The 27,031-nt window shown below is 42.1% G+C and overlaps 1 pseudogene; it reads right to left on the minus strand.

Moving 5' to 3' along the window:
- Positions 1-487: 487 nt before the first annotated feature.
- LOC121566630 overlaps positions 488-27,031 on the minus strand; it is a 30,299-nt pseudogene continuing 3,755 nt past the window's right edge.

The following is a 27,031-nucleotide window of genomic DNA, read 5'->3' on the forward strand; positions in this document are numbered from 1 at the left end:
TTAGCTCTGTGTCCTGCGCCAGACTTCGTCCTACCGCATCACACTGACACCCTGACATTTCCTACGGTCAAATACAATTACAGAATAGTTTTGATGTACTGTAAAACGTACTAACCACTAACAAGTGGACTCACCTCACAACTGTGCACATTAATCACACTGATTAAACATTGCAATGGCAGGTTCCACTGAATTTCAGCCTATACATTTCCCACGATCAAAAACAATGACAAATGCACAATGTCAACATACTCATAGCTATCATAGATATCACCTTCCAGAAATATATTTCAACCAGGAACTCCAAACACACAGCCATGTGAAAGATAATAATATACCATATGCATAATATGACAAACTTTAATGAAAATGTGATGAAATTAAATGACATGACATGGATGAAACGGATATTGAGATGTAAAAAAATGAATTTATTCAGATAAACATTTACATAATATGAAAGAATTATACAAAACCGATATAACATATGTGGGACTCTTTCAAAAGAGCATTTAACAGAATGCAAAACAAATGGATGAATAGCTTGTCACTCACAAAAAGGAAACAAGACGACAGTGAAATGATGGAACAATGGTGTGTGTGTATTGTGTGTGCGTCCGTATGTCACGTATATCCTATGCCATTCTGTATTCTAAGCGCGAGTTGCATCTCCCCTATGTTATTATGCACGCTGTGTGTGTCTATAGCTATATTCTGCAGTGGTATCGCGTTACTTGGCTCTGTAGCGGGTCTTCAATCCTTCTGACAGGCAGCTCCACACGCAGTCGCTTCCAGAACCTAGAGGACAGATCACTGGATTTGTCCCCTTGCCAACGGGACCAGCGCCAGGGCCACCTCGCCCGCCTCAGCTCGCGCACCCAGCCGTCCCGCCTCAGTGGCTTATACTGGACCAGGATGACTCGTAGATGCCCACCCCACGCCATGCTGTCCAGCCCTGCCTTGAGCTCCAGCAGGGCCTGGGTCCCCTGGAGGCCGTATCCTGGGCTGGAGCACCACCAGGAGGCGGCGACTGCGGCCCACAAAGGTCGGCGTCTCGTCTGTGATGGCTGGGAAGGGGAGGATCACACCATTCTCACTCAGTCACACAGTGTGTTCGAGGGGTCGGCCTGAGCAAGGTACTATGCAGATTCGCTAATCTTGATCACATAATGAGTAGTAATTTGGGATGCAAGATGACTTGTAGATCAGTGATTCAGAGCAGAGCCTTTGTTCAGGCCAATCCTCCGAAACCTCTAATGGTAATAGCATGTGTCATTGTTAGGGCCAGAGGAGGTTTGCTGACCATGTGACCTGACCAGGGAAAACTCCAGGCCCTAGTTGTAGGCTATTAGGGACTAGAGTTTTCCTGGTCAGGTCATGTGGTCAGGAAAACCTCCTGACTCCTGGTTTACTCTTACATTCTGTTCCCCTTTCTCTCATACACTCCTCATCCCGCTGTTGGACTGTTCCATACTGATATCAGTGCCTGAAGATAGACTATACCATTCTGTCTAAGCAGGGGGGTTATCCCATACTCACTCCCTCCAGGAAGGCTGTCCCTGTCGAAGATGCAGACAGTATATCCCAGCTCGTTCTCCAGGACCCTGCGCAGTGTCAAGAGGACAAATTGCTCCTCGTCGCTATTCCTTGCATACGAGATGTAGATGTCATACTCCTTGTCGTCTGAATGAGAGAGGAAGCAGAAACTCAGTAAATATGTATTTCACAGATGTCATTAGTAGGGTCAGGAGTTTCCTGACCACATGACCTGACCAGGCAAAATTCAGGGTAACTAACTAAGGCCTGGAGTGCTTGGTGTTTTTCCTGGTCAGGTTTAATAAGTTGGAGCCACACTTTCTTGGTCAGGGTCAGGTGGTCAGGAAAAACTCCTGGACCTAGTTGGTTATTCTTAGCGAGGGCTGTCTGTACAGTAGTGTGTGGCACCTGTACAGCGTTCGTCAGTTCCGAACCAGGAGCGATAGAGCAGCAGCAGCTCCAGCCAGAAGATGTTATAGACCAGGAACAGCACCAGCATCAGGAACAGAGTCACGCCCAGGCCACAACCCAGCTCCACGGATGGCAGGTACACTGAAAATACATTACAATAGAGAATTGGGTGCCTAGGGCTGGCCTAGTGGGTAACACAGTCACCTGCAGCATATACTGTACCTGTATTCAGGGAGACATTTTCGCAGTGCAAAATAATTGTGTAAAGTATGAAAAATAGCATAAACCTATTTAGTCATATTAAGATGGTCATACTATGGATTATTAAGCTATTTCATTTAGAATTTTATGACCCAACAATATGTAAAAAATGTTTTTGATAATATATTGATTTTGGCCTCTACTACTAAAGCCCATAAAAACACATTGAATAACACATTCATAAATGACAAAGAGGACAGTCAAAAAATCTATCATAAGAAACAAGGTTTTTAAGTGTCTGTCCTAAATCTAGAGATATAAAAAATAAAAAAACTCTGGAAATATATATTTATATGTCATAAGCCGTCGTGGATGTGGTGGAGGAGTCAAGCGCAGGAAGCAGAGGTTAGTCCAACAAGACTTTTAATAGTGTCCAAAGCAAGTGTACAAGCCCCGACCTCGAAAACACGAAGAGGCGAGGAACATTACGCACACGCGTAAAACACTTCAACAAGGAAAAATGACACGGAAAAATAAACACGTATCATAACAACGTGGCAACGGACAACAACACACAAATACCCTAGATACAACATGGAACTTATAAGACACGTAATCAACTCTAAAACAAACACAGGTGTGACAGACAGACAAAAGCAATGGAACACAGAAACATAGAGCGGTGGCAGCTAGTACTCGGGACGGCGAACGCCGAAGCCTGCCCGAACCAGGAGGAGGAGCAGCCTCGGCGAAACCGTGACATTATATATATATATATATATATATTTTTTTTTACACATTCTTAGCACCTTTTTTGAGTAGGCACAAAACTACCGTCATACATCCACTTTTTTTATTTTCTTACCCGTACCGGTTACCTTCAGACTAGTCCCGTGACACTTGTGGGGGTCCTAGAGAAAAACGGAGACGACCATAGTGTTTGTGAGAATCTCCCCTTTCCACAGTGGGGGTCCCATTAGTTTAGTGGTTCGGACGCTACCAAACAGAAGTTGGCACATCGACTGTACCGACTACCGACTTCAGATATCTCTAGCTTAAATTGACAGATTTTGATGGGGATTTTTTTGTTGTGTCATTTAGATTGACGCACCGGTGCGTCAATCGACTCTATGGGGTTAAGCACCTTTCACACGAGTCATTGCAGCCCAATATGCTTCACAAGTTATTGTTTGAAATAATAAAACATAGTCGTACACTAAAGAATGCAGCATGTAAAAATAAAACAAAAAAAGCCAAGTGATAAAACAGAGCAAGATCTAAAACAATGGTAAAAAATAATACTAATATATACTAAGATAATTTATCAAATGTTAAAAGCAATAAAACTGAGAATAAAAGGAAAACTAGTTAAAAATCAAGATAATTAGAATATTTTAATCATGTTACAGTAAACAGTTCACATTTGATCTCTGCTTCTTACCCTCTGCAGAGGTGAATGAAATAAATATTTCACAACTATTTCCATTGAGTGTTTTTTTTTAAATCTATCATGGAAACCATCACATAACAGTCCACAACATCAACCACAGAGCACTAGCTACCACACTACCTTCCCATAGTGACTAATCGACACTCAGCACATTCCCACACAAATGCTCTGTGATGTGCTAACTCATTCCTCACCCTCCTCTTCTAGCATTGCCCTGCGGGTGGCATTGCCTCGGTTATTGCGTCCAGAGCAGTTGTATTCTCTGGTCAGGTCCTCTGAGCTGAAGTCCTGGATGTGGAGCACATTCTCAACTGTCCAGTCCCCAAAATAATCCAACACCACCCTGTAGGATAGCGAGATGAGGGGAGGAGAGAGGAGATGAGGGGAAGTAATACATTGGACAGGAGTGACAGAAGAACGAGAGGAGAGGATAGAAACAATCAAAAAGAACAGTATAGAAGAAGTGTAGAGAAGAATAGAGATGAGAAGAGAAAGTAACAGAAGAGACGAGACAAGAAAATACAAAAGAGGATGAGACTTACCTAGAAGTGAATGAGATGCGGGGGTCAGCTAGCTGCTCTACAGTCTTCCCATTGATGGTCCACCAGGTCTCCCTGGGTCCTTCCAGGTAGGGCAACGACACTTTGCATATGAGATTCACCTCTGACCCTGCAACAGTCACCACGGTGATCAATACTGCTGCATTACCATGGGAACAATGTCTACTGTGCTACTGTGTCACCATGACAATATGGTGAAAAAGAAATATCAACAACTCACAAAAAATGCAAGTAACATTCTGTGAAATGGTAGTGATTTTACTCGAGTTGCCAATGATGTCCTGTAAAATGTTATACAGCATGTAGTTTTTTTAATGACATCAATTTAATGTGGAACTGTCACTTTGGTCGGTGATGGAAATATTATTATTGACACAACCAAAGAACAGCTAAACTTGTGACAACACTCTACTCTAACTGGTGCAACAAATAATAACCTATAAACAAAGCACGCTGGGAAATATGTTAATGAGGCCCAGAAGTCACAATACCATGCACCCATAAGTGGTCAATAGGTTGGAAATGTATTCTATGTGGTAATATTTCTGTAACACCTGAAATACAGATATTCTTTCCTCACCCATGACAATTTTCCCACAATGCAGTGTAATATTTTGTCAAACGTTTACAGTGCCTGTAGCCTTGCTGTTAGAAAACAAATCAAAGTATCCGACTTTCTGTTATCACATATGCATCTCCCCAAACGCACTCAATAATCATCGCCCATCTCAACTTTCAAATTAGTGACAGCCAACACATAAGATATGTTTAGCAAACTCAGTTAACTTCTAAGTTCTAAAACTGATCTCAAGTCAGTTACTAAAAAGTTGGAGATGGAAAGGCCTCAATGTGAGATTCACCTCTGACCCTGCAACAGTCACCAAGGCGATCAATAATGCGGCATTACAAAGGGAACAGTCTACTGTGCTAGATATTGTCACCATGACAATATCACCGCTACAGACATAATTACAACGTTGTCACATGAAACATTTGTATAATATGAAAGAGGAATAGCCACAACTCTGATGTTGATGATTCAATGTGTCAATGTTTAGTATAATTATTTTTCTATATTTATTGAGACAACTGTGTCACATCCATAGGCTTAGTATTCATTCTAATTCTATGATCACAACAGTGAGTAGTGGGATTAGTGGGAAGTGATGGTTTAATCTTGAACTGAATTGTATAACTTGTTATGGGGAAAGGTTTGAATTTGAGTTGAGTAAGTTGAACTTGATATATGTTGATATGCACTGAGTGTACAAAACATTAGGAACACCTGCCTAAATATTGAGTTGCTCCCCCTTTTGCCCTCAGAACAGCCTAAATTTGTCAGGGCATGGACTCTACAAGGTGTCCGAAAGCGTTCCACAGGGATGCTGGCCCATGTTGACTCCAATGCTTCCCACAGTTGTGTCAAGTTGGCTGGATGTCCTTTGGGTGGTGGACCATTCTTGATACACACGGGAAACTGTTGAGCGTGAAAATCCCAGCAGCGTTGCAGTTCTTGACACACTCAAACCGGTGCGCCTGGCACCTACTACAATACCACGTTCAAAGACACTTAAATATTTTGTCTTTCCCATTCACCCTCTGAATGGCACACATACACAATCCATGTCTCAATTGTTTCAAGCATTAGAACTCCTTCTTTAACCTGTCTCCTCCCCTTCATCTACACTGGTTGAAGTGGATTGAACAGGTGACATCAATAAGGGATCATAGCTTTCACCTGGATTCACCTGGTAAGTCCATGTCATGGAAAGAGCAGGAGTTCCTAATGTTTTGTACACTCAGTGTATATCTTATAATATATTGATATGCTGATGTATCTGATAGTCCTTCTCTACCAACCTTGTTTGACAGGATAGAGTTGCTCCTTGGCAGGGTTGAGTATATTGGGCTCTTTGGGTAAACCACTGGAAGCTGAGAGAAACACAAAGCAGAAAATACGCCCAACTTGATAAACATTTTTCATAGTTATCCACAAAACTTAACCACAGGAAATACTCAAAAACATACATATCATTGAATTTCTTTCATGGTCGCAAATGTTAACAAAAGGATGTACAGTGCAAGGTTCATAGTCTCAAAACATTCAGATAGTTGTAAAAAAGGCCTTACACACTGCAGTTACATTGACCACTCTGGTGAAGTTGATGACTCTTCCTTTGGTCTCATAAGTGACCACACAGTGGTACAGTCCTTGGTAGAACTCCAACATTATATAGATGACCAGCTTGTCTCCTTTGAGCACACGATCAAAGTTCCTGAAGGCCTTATTACAATCCTGCTCAAGGTCAACACAGATGGGGGGAGGGGGGGGGGGGCAGTTACCACTTGATGTGAACACAGATACTGTACAGTGACAGCATGAAGAGAAAATAAAACAGCTGTAATGAGTTGTACACAGGCTGATGGAACTGAGCACCGTTTAAGTAAGTCACTCGAAGGGTACAAAACCCTGTGGTGATATAGTCCATCTACATTACCTCTTTCTGAACAGGCCCTGTGTTTGGCAACAGTTGGGCTATGTTATGTTGTGTGTTATGTCTTGTTCCTTCCTTCAGCAAATGAAGGTTACATTCATAAAGTGGTGTATTATTAAGTGATATTGCCCGAGAGGTCCGGCCCGCTGGTGGTTTGAGTAAATTTGTTTATAATAATTAATAATAATAAAAAATTGGAACGAACTCAATACACTTGACTAAAACCAAATTGAAACTGTGTAGAAATTATAACCGACCTACATTCATACAGTTTGACTGTATCCAGCTCGCTAATAATCACAGAAATGAAAGCTAGACAGTCAGGGAGCCTCATAAATTCCGATGGATAGAGGACACTTGTGACAGTGAGGAAACATTTTTTTTTAAATCATTGCGGCTCCGGATCTAGTTGAAAACCGAATGCGTTTGACAGCCCTGGCATAGTAGCTATAGTTCAGCACATCAGAGCTTGCCGAACAGTCTGACTATTTGGATTTCATACAACCATGACAGCAAAAACTTAAGATATGTTCAGCAAACTCAAAACGTAAAAGGTTGATTTAACTTAGAAAGTTCTAAAACTTAAAATACAGTTACTAAAACATTGGAGAGGCCTCAAATTGTGTCATCAGTCATGAAATCAGTCAAACTTTATAAATCAGTCTTGAAATGGCACAACATGGGCATTCATTTAGAAAATAAAAGAACTTACTGTAATTTACTATCCGGTATCTTAGCTGAACATTTGTTGTTCATTTTACAGCTAACAAATGTAATAATTTGCTAGACCAGAATGCATTGTGGTCTACAGTAATATATTGTAAACTGGTGTAGCAGCACATTACTGTATGATTTACTGTAAAAATAAAAATACAGAAATCCGTTACAGTGCTGGTTTTCTTGTTGAGAAGACAAATATATATCCAGATTACAATGAACTGGTCTTTGTTAAAAGCAGGTCAAGTCAACATTTTCATTATGTGATCAAGACATCATGTTTTCTGGTATATTAATATTGTGGCATCTCATTAAATATGCGCACATTTGCATATCCTTTTTGAAAATACTAATATTAATAGACCAAAATACCAACAAATCTCAAAATGTATAGGTAGATGCAAAAATGTCATTTTAGCCTGTGGTGCCTGGCCTTAACCAAATTATAACCAAAAACATGTTTACAAAACTTCCTTGTACAACTTAGTATACAATCTGACAACAATGTTTTCCCCCCTGGGGTTTATATTGATGATAGCAGTGCCTTTAAATAAGGAACCTATTTTGTAAATTGTATCAAGTAATACACCATCTTAGCTGATATTGGTACTATGTACTGCATACAAGTGATAGTACTAGCCATTCTCTCATATTGTTAGTGAAATTAGTTGTACACAGACAGACTGAGGGTCACCTTACATGGTACCAGGTGACAGAGTGGCTAGAGTTAGGTAGCTTGATGTCCTCCAGGTCAGGGCAGGTTAGGGTCTTGTCCTCCTGTATTGGCGCGATGACTAGGGTGGGAGGCACAGCAGACTTCACCTCACAGTTAGGGTTCTGGCCACGTGGCACCACCACCAGGCGCACGGCAATCTTGGCACACGATGTCCTGTTTCTGAGAGGGGAAAGTACACACACACACACACACACACACACACAGATCATGTGAATCAGACAAACTTTGACTGTCATCCTTCTAAAAAACAGATATTGTAGGTCAGGAAGTTTTGGCTCAGGATATGACACACTTCCTGACCGTCCAACAGATAATGGATGGGTTCAAAAGATTAAAAGAATGTCTAACTTTTTATACAAACATCTGCTCATAGACCGGTTTTCTTGGTCGCATGGGTCAAAACCCCTGGCCCTACCGAGCCCAATCTCCATCCTACCTCAGCATGCAGATGTACTGGCCCGTGTCCTGCATGGTGGTTGGCTGCAGCCACAGCCTCTCCCTCTCCTTGCTGAGCCTCTGGTCGGGGTGGTGGAAGTCGATGGGCTGTTCCAGGTCCTGACCTGCAGCCACGTGGTACCACACCAGGTTGAGGCCCGCTGCCTGGGCCGAGTTGTAGTTGTAGACAGTGGGGTGGGAGAAGAGAGGGCAGGACAGCCAGCCTGCCTCCCCCTCCATCACCCGCACGGCTCCATTGTCTGACTCGCCCCAGTCGTGGCACTGGGACACTGAGAGAGGGATAGAGGGATTACTCTAGACAGACAAAAACTCTCTCTCTCTCTGTGTGTGTGTGAGACAGTGTCACAGAAAACACAACACACATCCACAGAACATCAAAGAAGATTATGGACAAAGCTATTACAGTGGATGAATGATGATCATGATTATTATTATATAACCATGTTAATAAAAGTGAATGCGTTACTTTACATTGTACCCCACTTCACATTGTATTTAGGCACATTGGGCTTGGAGAAGTGGGGTAGGGAGAGGGAGAAGATGGGGGGCCTGTACTACTGTAGTAGTCATCCTCATATGTTTCTGTAAAGGGGTGGAGGTGGGGGGCTATGCTAGGCTGCACGACAGTTTGACGGTAATTGCCCTGTCAGATTCACACAGAGAGAGTATTAGTCTTCCTATTAAAATCCCCCATATGGAACGTTACAAATTTCTGGAACCATCCATTTCCAACAACACCTCCTCCACACTGACACTTAACACAGACCCCCCCTGTTCACCCACAACTGCATGGGTTAGAACGACACCAACGCCATCATCAAGTTAGCTAATGACACCACGGTTGTAGGCCTGATAACCAACAACTACGAGTCAGCCTATAGAGAGGAGGTAAGTGAACTGGCATTGTGGTGCAAAGACAAAAACCTCTCCCTCAACGCCAGCAAAACAAAGGAGTTGATTGTTGACTTCAGGAAGCAGAGGAAAGAAACATGCCCCGATCCACATCAATGGGACTGCAGTACAGAGAGTCAGCAGTTTTAAGTTCCTCGGCATCCACGTCACCGAGGACATGGACCAACAACAGCACCACTCATGTCAGGAGGGAGAAACAGTGTCTCTACTTCCTAAGGCAACTGAAGAAATTTGGCATATCACCCCTGGTCCTCGGCAAAAACGACCGCTGCACCATCGAGAGCGTTCTGACTGGTTGCATCACAGCCTGGTACGGGAATTGCTCCGTCCACAACCGCAAGGCCCTCTAGCGGGCAGATGGTATTGGAGCATGACATATGATAGAAACTGTCTCTGAGCCATTTGGTATATACATTTTCATACATGAAAATTTGAACTGGACTGACCACCTGCTCCGATTCTCCGCACCTTAGCGCACACACACACACACACACACACACACACACACACACACACACACACACACACACACACACACACACACACACACACAAACTGCTGCTACAAGATGTATTTTTAGGGGTAGATTAGCTTAAATATTGCAGATAGATTGTGGCTTCCATCAATGTAATTGTCTGCATCATTTCCAATCCCCCATACAGTGAGGGAAAAAAAGTATTTGATCCCCTGCTGATTTTGTACGTTTGCCCACTGACAAAGAAATGATCAGTCTATAATTTTAATGGTAGGTTTATTTGAACAGTGAGAGACAGAATAACAACAAAAACATCCAGAAAAACACATGTCAAAAATTGTATTAATTGATTTGCATTTTAATGAGGGAAATAAGTATTTGACCCCCTCTCAATCAGAAAGATTTCTGGCTCCCAGGTGTCTTTTATACAGGTAACGAGCTGAGATTAGGAGCACACTCTTAAAGGGAGTGCTCCTAATCTCAGCTTGTTACCTGTATAAAAGACACCTGTCCACAGAAGCAATCAATCAATCAGATTCCAAACTCTCCACCATGGCCAAGACCAAAGAGCTCTCCAAGGATGTCAGGGACAAGATTGTAGACCTACACAAGGCTGGAATGGGCTACAAGACCATCGCCAAGCAGCTTGGTGAGAAGGTGACAACAGTTGGTGTGATTATTCGCAAATGGAAGAAACACAAAAGAACTGTCAATCTCACTCGGCCTGGGGCTCCATGCAAGATCTCACCTCGCAATGATCATGAGAACGATGAGGAATCAGCCCAGAACTACACGGGAGGATCTTGTCAATGATCTCAAGGCAGCTGGGACCATAGTCACCAAGAAAACAATTGGTAACACACTACGCCGTGAAGGACTGAAATCCTACAGCGCCCGCAAGGTCCCCCTGCTCAAGAAAGCACATATACATGCCCATCTGAAGTTTGCCAATGAACATCTGAATGATTCAGAGGAGAACTGGGTGAACATGTTGTGGTCAGATGAGACCAAAATCGAGCTCTTTGGCATCAACTCAACTCGCCGTGTTTGGAGGAGGAGGAATGCTGCCTATGACCCCAAGAACACCATCCCCACCGTCAAACATTATGCTTTGGGGGTGTTTTTCTGCTAAGGGGACAGGACAACTTCACCGCATCAAAGGGACGATGGACGGCGCCATGTACCGTCAAATCTTGGATGAGAACCTCCTTCCCTCAGCCAGGGCATTGAAAATGGGTAGTGGATGGGTATTCCAGCATGACAAGGCAACAAAGGAGTGGCTCAAAAAGAAGCACATTAAGGTCCTGGAGTGGCCTAGCCAGTCTCCAGACCTTAATCCCATAGAAAATCTGTGGAGGGAGCTGAAGGTTCGAGTTGCCAAACGTCAGCCTCGAAACCTTAATGACTTGGAGAAGATCTGCAAAGAGGAGTGGAACAAAATCCCTCCTGAGATGTGTGCAAACCTGGTGGCCAATTACATGAAATGTCTGTCCTCTGTGATTGCCAACAAGGGTTTTGCCACCAAGTACTAAGTCATGTTTTGCAGAGGGGTCAAATACTTATTTCCCTCATTAAAATGCAAATCAATTGATAACATTTTTGACATGCGTTTTTCTGGATTTTCTTGTTGTTATTCTGTCTCTCACTGTTCAAATAAACCTACCATTAAAATTATAGACTGATCATTTCTTTGTCAGTGGGCAAACGTACAAAATCAGCAGGGGATCAAATACTTTTTTCTCTCACTGTATATATATATAATTTTTTTTAAATGTATTTTTCCTTTATTATTTTCCCCTAACCCTACCACCCCTCCCCTAATTGGAGTAAACTAATGGACAACAACACTTAAGACTTCTACTTCCAGCTTATACATACTATATACATTTTACGGACACATTATATTTTACAATATTTATATTTTGTTTGTTTTTAGTCCCATCCTTCAGCTACCCTCAACCCCTCCCATCTATCTCTGAACACCATCCAGTTTTGATTTTTATTTGCCATATATTTTTCAACTGTGCTGTGATGTTTCACAAAAGTTCTGAACCTTTCTATTCTCATAGTTTCTACAGATTGTAAATTGATGATAAACATTTTTGCTTATTATATTATTGATCGATTGACTGACTTTTTAAACCACCCAGCAGTGCTATTTGCAGAGTTAGCTCCAGGTAAATGTTGCAATTCTTCAGCTATTCCTGAACCTGCGACCAAAAACAAGCTACATATGGACAGTCTCTTCGCAGCAAAATCTGCAGAGGTGGGATGGTTGTATCCCCCATATATATAACATTCTATTGGTTGCAAGATTTTTGTATAATAATTTAAATGAAAAAAACTCTAAGTTTGGAATCCATCTTCATTTTGTGTATCAGTTCATAAACCATGTGCCATGGAATCGGTACATCGAAAATCTCTTCCCAACTATTCTGCAATCTATTTGGCACAGCTGTCCATTTTTTGGTCCTTAAATTAAACTGGTATACCTTTTTATTTATCACAGTCTTTTAAAACCAATTTTGGTCTTTAATGCTGGGGCGACAGACAGGTTCCTTATTTTCTCCCCTATCCACTTGCCTCTTAATTTTTGCAGTAATGCTGCAATTAGTTGGTTATAATTTTGAGTAGAGCAAACATTTCCATATATTTTTGTTAGCTGCATGTCTGACATAACTCCACCAATCCTATTTATGATATCATTTACAAAGATTATACTTTTATTTTATTTATCTCCAAAAATATAGTTGTTTTTATCAATTAGTATATTTGAGTCTTTTCTAGTGGATTAAACTGAAATAGCAACCAACTTTCTATGGCTTGTTTTAAAAATAACAATATTTTGGAGATTGTTTTATTTTCAAATAACCGAAAGTGAGAGGTTTTAATCTGAATAAGGGGAAAAAGGCCATTCTTGAACATGGGGTGAGACATTCTTAACAATCTCCTGGAGAACCAGTTTGGATTTTGTATGACTGAAGCCTTTAGTGAGAGGTCTAATGCTTTAATATTTAATAATTTCTGCACTCCAAATTCATATTAATTATATAAATAGGCCCGTTTAATTTTGCCTTTTGCTCATATAATTTTAAAAAACAAGTTGCTAGGTGTAGGCCATAAGCAAATAGGTAAACTGGGATAATACTAAAGAGTTAAATCAGGGTGATTTTTCCACAAATAGACAGGTATTTTCCTTTCCATGGTAGCAAGATCTTATCTATTTTTGCTAACTTTCTATTAAAATGTATTGTAATGAGATAATTTATTTATTTTGTGATATGAACACAGAGTATGTCCACATAGCCGTCAGACCATTTAATTGGTAAACTATACAGTAATGTAAATTTTTTATTTTTTTGTGATCCAATACGTAATATAGTGCATTTATCATAATTTGGTTGTAATCCAAAGAGGTTAGAAAAATTATCTAGATCCTCTATGAGGCTATGGGGGGATCCAAATTGTGGATTTAAAAGAAAACAATAATCAGCGTACAAAACACCTTTGTTTTAAAGCCCTGGATTTCTAGCCGCTTGATATTATTGTTTGATCTGATTTTAATAGCTAACATTTCAATGGCTATAATAAATAGATATGGCGATAGTGGACAACCTTGTTTTACTCCTCTTGACAGTTTAATACTTTCTGAGAAGTAGACATTATTTACTGTTTTACACCTAGCTACTATACATAACTTTAACCCATTGTATAAGAGATTCTCCAAAATTTAAATATTCCAGGCATTTATATATAATTCCAGTCGTACTTTATCAAAAGCCATTTCAAAGTCAGCTATGAATACCAGGCCTGGTTTCCCAGACTTTTCCCAGTCCATTTAAAAAACATGTCTGATTAGGATTAATAATATCCGAGAATACCTTTTTAATTCTATGCGCTATGCATTTTGCTATCATTTTTTCAGCAGTGTAAGGGGTCTCCAATTTTTTTAATGGACTGGATCTTTATATTTAACACTTGGGTCCTGTTTCAGTAATAATAAAATCAGACCTTCTTGTTGAGTATATGATAATCTACCATTTTTATAGGAGTGGTTAAAACATGCTAATAACGGTCCTCTGAGTACATCAAAAAAGGTTTGGTATACCTCAACTGGTATGCCATCCAGCCCTGGAGTTTTCCCGGACTTACAGTGCCTTGCAAAAGTATTCATCCCCCTTGGTGTTTTTCCTATTTTGTTGCATTACAACCTGTAATTTAAATTGATTTTTATTTGGATTTCATGTAATGGACATACACAAAATAGTCCAAATTGGTGAAGTGAAATGAAAGAAATAACTTGTTTAAAAAAATTCTAAAAAATAAATAACGGAAAAGTGGTGCGTGCATATGTGTTCACCCCCTTTGCTATGAAGCCCCTAAATAAGATCTGGTGCAACCAATTACCTTCAGAAGTCACATAATTAGTTAAATAAAGTCCACCTGTGTTCAATCTAAGTGTCACATGATCTGTCACATGATCTCAGTATATATACACCTGTTCTGAAAGGCCCCAGAGTCTGCAACACCACTAAGCAAGGGGCACCACCAAGCAAGCGGCACCATGAAGACCAAGGTCGTGGAGAAGTACAGATCAGGGTTGGGTTATAAAAAATATCAGAAACTTTGAACATCCCACGGAGCACCACTAAATCCATTATTTAAAAATGGAAAGAATATGGCACCACAAAAACCAGGAAAGAGAGGGCCGCCCACCAAAACTCACGGACCAGGCAAGGAGGGCATTCATCAGAGAGGCAACAAAGAGACCAAAGATAACCCTGAAGGAGCTGCAAAGCTCCACAGCGGAGATTGGAGTATCTGTCCATAGGACCATTTTAAGCCGTACACTCCACAGAGCTCGGCTTTACGGAAGGGTGGCCAGAAAAAGGCCATTGCTTAAAGAAAAAAATAAGCAAACACGTTTGGTGTTCACCAAAAGGCATGTGGGAGACTCCCCAACCATATGGAAGGAGGTACTCTAGTCAGATGAGACTAAAATTCAGCTTTTTGGCGATCAAGGAAAACGCTATGTCTGGCGCAAACCCAACACCTCTCATCACCCCGAGAACACCATCCCCACAGTGAAGCATGGTGGTGGCAGCATCATGCTGTGGTGATGTTTTTCATCGGCAGGGACTGGGAAACTGGTCAGAATTGAAGGAATGATGGATGGCGCTAAATACAGGGAAATTCTTGAGGGAAACCTGTTTCAGTCTTCCAGAGCTTTGAGACTGGGACTGAGGTTCACCTTCCAGCAGGCCAATGACCCTAAGCATACTGCTAAAGCAACACTCGAGTGGTTTAAGGGGAAACATTTAAAATGTCTTGGAATGTCCTAGTCAAAGCCCAGAACTCAATCCAATTGAGAATCTGTGGTATGACTTAAAGATTGCTGTACACCAGCGGAACCCATCCAACTTGAAGGTGCTGGAGCATTTTTGCCTTGAAGAATGGGCAAAAATCCAGTGGCTAGATGTGCCAAGCTGATAGAGACATACCCCAAGAGACTTGCAGCTGTAATTGTTGCATAAGGTGGCTCTACAAAGTATTGACTTTGGGTGAATAGTTATGCACGCTCAAGTTTTCTTGTTTGTTTCACCCAAAAAATATTTAGCATCTTCAAAGTGGTAGGCATGTTGTGTAAATCAAATGATACAACCCCCCCCCCAAAATCCATTTTAATTCCAGGTTGTAAGGCAACAAAATAGGAAAAATGCCAGGGGGTGAATACTTTCGCAAGCCACTGTAAAGGCTTTAATTAAAACAAGAAGTTCCTTCTCTGTAATTTGGCTTTCACATGAGTCTTTCTGTACAGCTGTTCATTTTACATTATTAATAGAAAAAATATCCTTATATTAACTTTGTTTAGTAGAGATGGAGACTGAAATGAAAACATATGCATAAAGTACCTTGCTTCCTCTTTCAAAATATTGTGAGGTGAATCACGGGTGACGCCGTCATTTGTAACAAGTTTCAGTAAATTATTTTTAGTAGCATTTCCATGTTGAAGATTAAAAAATAATTTGGTGCAATTTTCTCCATATTCCATCCTGTTCGCTTTATTTTTATAATATACAGTGCATTCGGAAAGTATTCAGACCCCTTGACTTTTTCCACATTTTGTACGTTACAGCCTTACTCTAAAATTGATTCAATTGTTTTTTTTCCCCCCTCAATCTACACACAATACCCCATAATGCAAAAGCTAAAACATGATTTATTTTATTTTATATAAAAACAAAACTGAAATATCACATTTACATAAGTATTCAGACCCTTTACTCAGTACTTTGTTGAAGCACCTTTGGCAGCGATTACAGCCTCGAGTCTTCTTGGGAATGACGCTACAAGCTTGGCACACCTGTATTTGGAGAGTTTCTCCCATTCTTCTCTGCAGATCCTCTCACGCTCTGTCAGGTTGGATGGGGATCGTCGCTGCACAGCTATTTTCAGGTCTCTTCAGAAACGTTCGATCGGGTTCAAGTCCGGTCTCTGACTGGGCCACTCAAAGACATTCAGACTTGTCCCAAAGCTACTCCTGTGTTGTCTTGGCTGTGTGCTTAGGGTCTTTGTCCTGTTGGAAGGTGAACCTTCGCCCCAGTCTGAGGTCCTGAGTGCTCTTGAGCAGGTTTTCATCAAGGATCTCTCTGTACTTTGCTCCGTTCACCTTCCCCTCAACCCTGACTAGTCTACCAGTCCCTGCCGCTGAAAAACATTCCCGCAGCATGATGCTGCCACCACCATGCTTCACCGTAGGTATGGTGCCAGGTTTCCTCCAGATGTGACACTTAGCATTCAGTCCAAAGAGTTTAATCTTGGTTTCATCAGACCAGAATATCTTGTTTCTCATCGTCTGAGAGTCCTTTAGGTACCTTCTGGCAATCTCGAAGCGGGCTGTCATGTGGCTTTTATTGAGGAGTGTCTTCAGTCTGGCCACTCTACAATAAAGGCCTGATTGGTAGAGTGTTGCAGAGATGGTTGTCGTTCTGGAAGGTTCTCCCATCTCCACAGAGGACCTCTGGAGCTCTGTCAGAGTAACCATAGGGTTCTTGGTCACCACCCTGACCAAGGCCCTTCTCCCTCGATTGCTCAGATTGGCCGGGCGGCCAGCTCTAGGAAGAGCCTTGGTGGTTCCGAACTTCTTCTATTTAAAAATGATGGAGGCCACTGTGTTCTTGGGGACCTTAAATGCTGCAGACATTTTTTGGTACCCATCCCCAGCTCTGTGCCTCGACACAATCCTGTCTCGGAGCGCAATGGGCAATTCCTTCGACCTCATGGCTTGGTTTTTTTCTCTGACATGCACTGTCAACTGTGGGACCTTATATAGACAGGTGTGTGCCTTTCCAAATCATGTCCAGTCAATTGAATTTACCACAGGTGGACTCCAATCAAGTTGTAGAAACATCTCAAGGATGATCAATGGAAACAGGATGCACCTGAGCTCAATTTCGAGTCTCATAGCAAAGTGTTTGAATACTTACGTAAATAAGGTTTTTATTTTTCATTTTTTAATACATTTGCAAAAAATCTAAAAACCTGTTTTTGCTTTGTCATTATGGGGTATTGATGAGCAAAAACATTTTTGCAATCCATTTTAGAATAAGGCTGTAATGTAACAAAATGTGGAAAAAGGGAAGGGGTCTGAATACTTTCCGAATACACTGTATCACACGACACGAGTCACGACCCCACGATCGTTCAAATTATAATAAACATAACATTTATTAACATCATCCAGTAGAACTGTAAAAAGAGAGATATAATTTGAGCTTTGGAAACAAGTGCTTTCATTTATGATGCATGGCGTGGGCCTCATTTCACAGGAGCATTGTAAAATAAGCTTTCTCTCAATGAACCAGCCTTAACGAATTTCGTTTATATACATAGAGTTTAATTGTCCAACATCAGTTTTATAATTCCTTCATTTTGTGGCCGCCTAGAGTGTCCTCTTTCCACTGCTGTGGTGCTGAATAGCAGCGGGAATGGGGAGTGGGTCGGGCCGCCCTGGTGTTCCTAGACAGCCATGTTTTATTATTTATTAGACCTAATTAAAATGTTAATTCCCAGGCTAAATTAAATTAGAGAGGCCTAGATTGTATTTGAAAACAGCTGTGTTTTGTTATTTATTAAAATGTTAATACAAATAGCCTATAGGACACGTCGTTTGCAAATTATATTAAGTTGTGTAGGCTAAATGTTTTTTTCTTTTTTTAAATGATATTAATTTATGATTTATAGCAGGGATGAAGATGCAACACAATGATTTGCTTTTCAATAAAACCTGTCATGTTGGTATAAGAACATCGTTTTACTTAATTTTATTACAACTTTACAGGCTAATTTAGATTCTGTTAATAAGAATTACAATAATCTAAAATGTGATTTTGAGCACCGTGGGTGGACGCCCTAATGCATTACGCACCCAATGCATATGGATATCTGGTAAATTTCTCAGATGTCCGGTAAATTTAAATCTTGGCAGTCAAGTTGTCCAGTGCCAAATTTACCCTGAACTAAATATAATACCCACTGCTAGTAGCCATGTACTCATCCAACAGTACATTTAAATGTCCTAAAAAACGTTGCAGTTGTAGGCTACTACCCATGATACCTATAGGCCTATGCCCTCGCAACGGTCATTGTGCATTTTGCGTGCGCACCATTCCATATCTCAAAGCCATATCAAATATATTGGTTGTAAAATAGTTGCGATTGAGCTGAATATTGAGAGTTGAGAAACAGGCACAGGGGCAGGGCACACACTTTCATTAGAGGAATCATGAGGATAATGCACTTTACCATTTGACCAAATCTAGTAATGACCAAAACTACCTCCATACTTCCATTTGTTTGTATGGTTTGCATTCAGACAGGTCCCGTGACCCCATCGTGTTCGTGAGAGTCTCCCCTTTCCATAGAGTGGTCATAATAGTTTTGTAGGCCAAACCGTTTTTGTGAGAAGACCGATTTTCGGGATGTCTCATGGTCTGACAAATCTCTAGCTTAAATTGACGGATTTTGATGGGGATTTTATTATTATATTACTTAGATTGACACACAGGTGTGTCAATCGACTCTTAAGGATTAATGCGAAATTCCAGTAATGTTTTGAAGATTTCTCACAAAAACAAGCGTATCTCTATGAAATGTCAACGGAGCACTGAGAATACTGCAAGGTTTTTATTTTCAAACCCTTTTACATTTAATTCAGCTTGTGTCATGTTCATTTTGCGACTCGCGGATACAACTTTGCAGACGACCACCACAACATGAAAAATACTCAACAGTTGCAGCAAGAAAGTGGCACCGCTCTGTCAACAGAGCTCGGTGCTTATTATCAGATGTTTTAGGTTACGAAATCTGAACTTTTTTTATATAATGTTAATGATTTGTTAGAGAAAGATCACACTGAACGATTCAGAACATGAAAAATCATATTTGTCTTGGTAAAATGTTTTTTATAACATAAGGAAGTGAAATGTCATCACCAAAGCGAGTTTTCACCCACTCTTTTTGCAGCAGGCAGGTTACAACATGCTAAAACCAACTGATGAAATCACTGGCGACCAATATACTTGCACATATTTTGTGCAGGAGTAGAGAGATGTGGGTTTATTTTTACAACTTTCTCACTGCCTATCGGAGTATGCTACAAGAATTTAATTAAATTTTTATTCAACCTTTATTTAACTAGGCAAGTCAAGAAGACAGGTCACATGAGACAATGTTCGCGAATGGATTTTGAAATTTGGAATATTGACAAGTGGCAGTTGGGACGTTGAGTGTGCATCTTGCAGACTCAAGTGATCACTACCGAACACAACAGCAAGTGGCCACTCGATAAAGGGCTTAGGGGCCAAGTGTTCGGTTTGAGATTCAGCCAGAGAATGTGCTAATTCAACCAGAAACATAAAGGGCCTGTCAACCTATTCTCGAATTCCCAATGCCAAGTCAACCCCAAGCTAGAGTCCTGCAAACATTTTAAATCAAGAAAATACACTTCCAAATACAAATTTCATTCTGTGAATGGCGAGGCAGACATAAGGCTACCAGCCACGCATGCATTGAGAGTGTGTGGAGCCAGGAACTGTCCCTTACAGTGAGGGAAAAAAGTATTTGATCCCCTGCTGATTTTGTACGTTTGCCCACTGACAAAGAAATTATCAGTCTATAATTTTAATGGTAGGTTTACTTGAACAGTGAGAGAGACAGAATAACAAAAAAAAAATCCTGAAAAACGCATGTCAAAAATGTTATAAATTGATTTGCATTTTAATGAGGGAATAAGTATTTGACCCCCTCTCAATCAGAAAGATTTCCGTCTCCCAGGTGTCTTTTATACAGGTAACGAGCTGAGATTAGGAGCACACTCTTAAAGGGAGTGCTCCTAATCTCAGTTTGTTACCTGTATAAAAAAGACACCTGTCCACAGAAGCAATCAATTAATCAGATTCCAAACTCTCCACCATGGCCAAGACCTACACAAGGCTGGAATGGCCTACAAGACATCGGCAAGCAGCTTGTTGAGAAGGTGACAACAGTTGGTGCGATTATTCGCAAATGGAAGAAACACAAAATAACTGTCAATCTCCCTCGGCCTGGGGCTCCATGCAAGATCTCACCTCGTGGAGTTGCAATGATCATGAGAACGGTGAAGATTCAGCCCAGAACTACACGGGAGGATCTTGTCAATGATCTCAAGACAGCTGGGACCATAGTCACCAAGAAAACAATTGGTAACACGCTACGCCGTGAAGGACTGAAATCCTGCAGCGCCCGCAAGGTCCCCCTGCTCAAGATAGCACATATACATGCTCGTCTGAAGTTTGCCAATGAACATCTGGGTGAAAGTGTTGTGGTCAGATGAGACCAAAATCGAGCTCTTTGGCATCAACTCAACTCGCCGTGTTTGGAGGAGGAGGAATGCTGCCTATGACCCCAAGAACACCATCCCCACCGTCAAACATGGAGGTGGAAACATTATGCTTTGGGGGTGTTTTTCTGGTAAGGGGACAGGACAACTTCACCGCATCAAAGGGACGATGGACGGGGCCATGTACCGTCAAATCTTGGGTGAGAACCTCCTTACCTCTGCCAGGGCATTGAAAATCGGTCGTGGATGGGTATTCCAGCATGACAATGACCCAAAACACATGGCCAAGGCAACATAGGAGTAGCTCAAGAAGAAGCACATTAAGGTCCTGGAGTGGCCTAGCCAGTCTCCAGACCTTAATCCCATAGAAAATCTGTGGAGGGAGATGAAGGTTCGAGTTGCCAAACGTCAGCCTCGAAACCTTAATGACTTGGAGAAGATCTGCAGAGAGGAGTGGGACAAAATCCATCCTGAGATGTGTGCAAACCTGGTGGCCAACTACAAGAAACTTCTGACCTCTGTGATTGCCAACAAGGGTTTTGCCACCAAGTACTAAGTCATATTTTGCAGAGGGGTCAAATATATATTTCCCTCATTAAAATGCAAATCAATTTATAACATTTTTGACATGCGTTTTTCTGGATTTTTTGGTTGTTATTCTGTCTCTCACTGTTCAAATAAACCTACCATTAAAATTATAGACTGATCATTTCTTTGTCAGTGGGCAAACGTACAAAATCAGCAGGGGATCAAATACTTTTTTCCCTCACTGTATTTGTGTGGTGCTAAAACTTTCTAATTCGTCCACGCTCAGAGCTTATGTTCATTCTCCCCATGTGAGAATACGGCACGTTGCCAAGTTTACTTTTCTTGGATAGCCGAGCTCACTCAAAAATGGCTAACGTAGGCCTAACCGGAGAAATATAAAGAAAGGTTATGATAAGGGAATAGTGCTGCGCGAGTGAAATCCCCAGTTTGGAAGGTCAACAACGCGATAGATGGATACACAGCCTACACAAAGTACAAGCAGGTAGGCCTATTTGTTTTCGATAATTCTGTTAATTATCAGTTAATCATTACATGAATTCAGGCATACGCAGGCCATATGAAGTATTAACCGGTGGGGGTGATAAGATTTAGAGTAGCCTACTAAATAAATGTAGCCTATTTTTGCAGCCTATATTCTATCCTGGGAATGGTTTCTTTAAGTTTGAATTAGGCCTAAACTATTTGATTATCTAAACAATATTGAATGTAAAGGTATTGTTTTATTATGTCGGCTATAGGCTTTCATTAGGTAAGAAGGCTAATTAGAATCAGAATCACCTTTATTTGCCAAGGACATTTGCACATACTCAGAATTTTACTTGGTGATAGAAGGCAATGTTTCTTAAAGCGATTTGAGTGACGCATCACATTGTGAAAATAAAAACATATTGTTCTTAATTCATGGTATGGTTTCCTTTTATCCAAATGTTGAATAAGGGGACTAGTAATAATAGCCTAATAGTAATAATTATGATAAAGCCTACTACTCTGGATTCATTTTTTTTTTTATCATTAAATTAATGTCATATGGCGGGTAACGGATCAGCTCTCGGAACAATTCAATCCGGGTGGGTCGGGTTGTGGAGAAAAATCTGTCCTGGTGTCGGGTATCTGGTGGGGCTCGAAATTGATGTGGCTGGCGTGGGGCGGGTGTGGCTCAAAAAAACTGACCCGTGTAGGACTCTACCCCAAGCCCCTACACCCTAAACACGTAGATGTGGGACAGTTTGGGAAGGACTGGATAGGTGTAATAAATATGGTGTGAACTCCATTTAGCAAAGCGGAGCTATTCTCATATTCACATCCAATCTTTTCTAATCTACATTAATTTGCTACGGAGGGGACTAGGGGTCATATTTGGAGTGGAGCATAATACTGACCAATCAAAACCTTGTCTGAACTGCCACTCACCTGAGTGGACACTGGATTGAGTGGCGGCTGGAGTAGCCCCTCCTACTCCCACCATGGCGACTGAGAGAGACAGGAGAGCTGTGGTGAAGAGAACCCTGGGGAGGAAGAGGGAAATCATTACAATACGTCTGCCTCGATCTCTACAATAACTCAGCTATTAATTATACATACATTGATTTAGCACTCGGTCAGTTGTCACACTTTGCAGGGGGTTGAGGTGAAAGAGACTAAATGATGGGACAGGGTCATAGGAGAGGCAGATGGAGAGAGAGAGAGGGAGAGAGAGTTGGAGGGACAGGGTCATAGGAGAGGCAGATGGAGAGAGAGAGAGGGAGAGAGAGTTGGAGGGACAGGGTCATAGGAGAGGCAGATGGAGAGAGAGAGAGGGAGAGAGAGTTGGAGGGACAGGGTCATAGGAGAGGCAGATGGAGAGAGAGAGAGGGAGAGAGAGTTGGAGGGACAGGGTCATAGGAGAGGCAGATGGAGAGAGAGAGAGGGAGAGAGAGTTGGAGGGACAGGGTCATAGGAGAGGCAGATGGAGAGAGAGAGAGGAGAGAGAGAGTTGGAGGGACAGGGTCATAGGAGAGGCAGATGGAGAGAGAGAGAGGGAGAGAGAGTTGGAGGGACAGGGTCATAGGAGAGGCAGATGGAGAGAGAGAGAGGGAGAGAGAGTTGGAGGGACAGGGTCATAGGAGAGGCAGATGGAGAGAGAGAGAGGGAGAGAGAGTTGGAGGGACAGGGTCATAGGAGAGGCAGATGGAGAGAGAGAGAGGGAGAGAGAGTTGAAGAGTTGAAGGTAAAGAGATAAAGAGAGAGATAGGGGTAAGGAGAGAGAAAGAGAGAGACAGATGGAGAGAAGGAGACAGAAAGAAAGAGAGCTGGAGAGAAGGAGACGAGATAGGGAATGTGAGAGAGAAAGAGAGAAGTGGAGGGAAGGAGAGAGTAAAGAGAGAAGTGGAGGAAAGGAGAGAAGGGGGATACAAAATGATGGTGATTTGCCATGCATGAAAGGACTGAGGTAGGTAATGGCGGGTGGCGGCTCCCCGGAGGCACATGGATGCCTCCACCTCCACAACAACAACATCGATCACCGCTTTTTACTGCAAAAGCACAGAGGGAGATGAACAAGAGGCTGCTACCTTCTGCCCAAAGTCTCTGTGCCATACTATCACTGACTGAGGCACTCAGAAAACTTGGCTTGGCTTGGTGTTATGATGAGTTTCTCTGGTATTCAAGTAATCAAGGATGTAAGAATTTACTTAGACATTCTGTGGAGATCTTATACCAAGTATTTATTGGATCACGAGCTTGTGGGTTCATCTAACAAACGGACATAGCTCTGCCCTTTGTCAGTTGAACTGCCCACACACACAAATCTCACAGCTTTTATACTCTTGGTTATCCTTCCTTTCACATACATCTGGCAACCATCATAGGCACTCCCTTTCTCTGTTGTTATTACCCTTTGCCCCAAGTCATTATATCCTGTCCATCAATCATACTACCCTAAACATCAGTAATCTCCTTTGACATAAGGAATGTAGACTCCATGGCCCCAAACCAATTATCTCGTAACTCTACCTCGGTCCTCACAATACTATGACATGACATCATTACACTTTGCTTGGTCTGCCTGTCCAGATACACTGGCACTGAACAGAGATGTAGAATTAAATATAACTTGGAGACACTTAGGGCTCAATTCGATCAAACCCGCTCTGCAGTATTTAGAGCATAGCTCTTGATTCCCATAGTCAAATAAAATCACAGATTTTTTTTCTAAGAGTATAAAACGAAGTGCTATCTAGAACCTAAAAGGGTTATTTGGCTGTCCCCATAGGATAACCCTTTGAATAACCCATTTTGGTTCCATGTAAAACCATTTCCACAGAGGGTTCTACATGGAACCCAAAATGGTTCTCCTATTGGGGACAGGCAAAGAACCCTTTTGGAACCATTTTTTCTAAAAGTGTACTGTAAAATCTACAACAACAACCAGGTAGACTACCCACATATAGTATAGATATTCATCAGAATAAAAAGTATGCATGCATGAGCATTAGTTTGTAATTAAAGAAACTGTTGAGGCGGTTTTGATTGAATTCCAGCCTGAGACACAGTGAAATGTGGAATAGGTATATTAGAAACACAGAAATGAAGATGAGAGGACTCTATGACCAAGACTAGCTTTGCACTTGGCTATCTAACAGTAGCTGCTAGGGGTAAATCATAACCTACAGTTGTGTTTTGTTTTTTACATATTGGTAGCCCGAGTCGTTCAAGGAATTCGGGACATGGGTGACTAGTTAACGTTAGTTTGGCTCTCTCTGTGTGTTCGTGCCGTGAAAGGAGGGGTTCTTCTTTGTCTGAAAGCAATGGCTAGCTAGTTTGCTAACTATTCTAGCTAACTAACTGGCTGAATAAGTTGACGACGGACTCGCTCAAGCTGTCGGGACTAACCCAAAACGTTAGACACGGACACGAACAATCTGCTTGCGTGTTGATACACTGGTGGTTTGTTGTGGCCGAGTATTGACGCTAAACCGTGTTGTTGGAGTCCGGCATGCTAGCTGGCTGTGGCGTCTTATGACTAGGTGCCCGGACGATTTTCACAGAATAATACTGTACCTAGTTAGCTAGCTGAATAAACTAAGTTAGTCTATTCCTAGAAAACATTGAACCGCTGTAGTTTACAACAATTATAGTTTCTGAGGTGGAAGTTGTGAGAGTTATTTTTGGGAGTTGTGGTGAGGGAGGCCCCGCTCTCTCCTTTCCCAGATGTTTAGTTCATTTCATTCCGATCTCCTCTGCATTATTGTAGCCATTTGCTGCAGCCTGTCAACTATGCCTCTGCCTATCCCTGTTCTCTCCTCTCCACACAGGCTATACAAACGCCTCACACCGCGTGGCTGCTGCCTCTCTAACCTGGTGGTCCCTGCACGCACCACCCACGTGGAGTTCCAGGTCTCAGGCAGCCTCTGGAACTGCCGTTCTGCTGCCAACAAGGCAAAGTTCATCTCAGCCTATGCTACCCTCCAGTCCCTCGACTTCTTGGCGCTGACGGAAACATGGATTACCACTGAAAACACTGCTACTCCTACTGCTCTCTCTTCGTCTGACCATGTGTTCTCGCATACCCCGAGAGCATCTGGTCAGCGGGGTGGTGGCACAGGAATCCTCATCTCTCCCAAGTGGACATTCTCAATTTTTCCCCTGACCCATCTGTCTATCTCCTCATTTGAATTCCATGCTGTCACAGTCACTAGCCCATTTAAGCTTAATATCCTTGTCATCTATCGCCCTCCAGGTTCCCTTGGAGAGTTCATCAATGAGCTTGACGCCTTGATAAGTTCCTTTCCTGAGGATGGCTCACCCCTCACAGTTCTGGGGGATTTCAACCTCCCTACGTCTACATTTGACTCATTTCTCTCTGCCTCCTTCTTTCCACTCCTCTCCTTTTTGACCTCACCCTCTCACCGTCCCCCCCTACTCACAAGGCAGGCAATACGCTTGACCTCATCTTTACTAGATGCTGTTGTTCTACTAATCTCACTGCAACTCCCCTCCATGTCTCCGATCACTACTTTGTATCCTTTTCTCTCTCGCTCTCCTCCAACACTACTCACTCTGCCCCTACACAGATGGTAATGCGCCGTCGCAACCTTCGCTCTCTCTCTCCCGCTACTCTCTCCTCTTCCATCCTATCATCTCTTCCCTCTGCTCAATCCTTCTCCCTCCAATCTCCTGATTCTGCCTCCTCAACCCTCCTCTCCTCCCTTTCTGTATCCTTTGACTCTCTATGTCCCCTATCCTCCCGGCCGGCTCGGTCCTCCCCTCCAGCTCCGTGGCTTGATGACTCATTGCGAGCTCACAGAACAGAGCTCCGGGCAGCTGAGCGGAAATGGAAGAAAACTAGACTCCCTGCGGACCTGGCATCTTTTCACTCCCTCCTCTCTACATTTTCTTCATCTGTTTCTGCTGCTAAGGCCACTTTCTACCACTCTAAATTCCAAGCATCTGCCTCTAACCCTAGGAAGCTCTTTGCCACATTCTCCTCCCTGCTGAATCCCCCCCCCTCCTCCCTCTCTGTGGATGACTTCGTCAACCAATTTGAAAAGAAGGTTGACGACAACCGATCCTCGTTTGTTAAGTCAAATGACACTGCTGGTCCTGCTCACACTGCCCTACCCTATGCTTTGACTTCTTTCTCCCCTCTCTCTCCAGATAAAATCTTGCGACTTGTG

This window comes from Coregonus clupeaformis, chromosome 5 (genome assembly GCF_020615455.1).
Source record: "Coregonus clupeaformis isolate EN_2021a chromosome 5, ASM2061545v1, whole genome shotgun sequence".
Lineage (NCBI taxonomy): Eukaryota > Metazoa > Chordata > Actinopteri > Salmoniformes > Salmonidae > Coregonus > Coregonus clupeaformis.